General features: G+C 37.8%; 1 protein-coding gene across 1 annotated transcript in view; it reads right to left on the minus strand.

Annotated features, from left to right (window-relative positions):
* OC90 (otoconin 90) overlaps positions 1-606 on the minus strand; it is a 54,790-nt gene that overhangs the window by 45,426 nt on the left and 8,758 nt on the right. The window lies entirely within an intron of this gene.

Here is a 606-nt window from a genome sequence, read left to right on the forward strand (position 1 = left end):
GTACAGTTTTAAGCTATTTAAATTTAAAATTGCACTAAGACTTTTGGGATATTATATAGCTCTCTAACTCTAGCTCTAGCTCATTCCATGCATACATACATATGTGAATGAGTCAATATAACAACATAGGCATATACATATCTCATTATATTCCACATGTGTGTATATTTGGATATATAGAGACACACATCCATTTGTTGTTTAGCCATTTCAGTCACATCCAACTCTTTGTGACCCCATTTGGGGTTTTCTTGGCAAAGATACTGGAGTGGTTTGCCATTTCCCTGTCCAGTTCACTTTACAGATGAGGAAACTGAGGCAAGCAGGGTTAAGTGATTTGTCTAGGGTCACACAACTAGTAAAAGTCTGAAACCAGATTTGAACTCAAGGAGTTGAGTCTTCCTGACTCTAGGCCCAGAGCTCTATCCACTGTGCCATCTAGCTGACATTATTGAGATATATATATATATATATATGTGTGTGTGTGTGTGTGTGTGTGTGTGTGTGTATGTATATGTTTCTCTCTCTCTCTCTCTGTCTTCTCCTCCTTCTCCTTCTCCTTCTTCTTCTTCTTCTTCTTCTTCTTCTTCTTCTTCTTCTTCTTCT

This window comes from Vombatus ursinus, unplaced genomic scaffold, assembly GCF_900497805.2.
Source record: "Vombatus ursinus unplaced genomic scaffold, bare-nosed wombat genome assembly UNPS02014973.1, whole genome shotgun sequence".
Lineage (NCBI taxonomy): Eukaryota > Metazoa > Chordata > Mammalia > Diprotodontia > Vombatidae > Vombatus > Vombatus ursinus.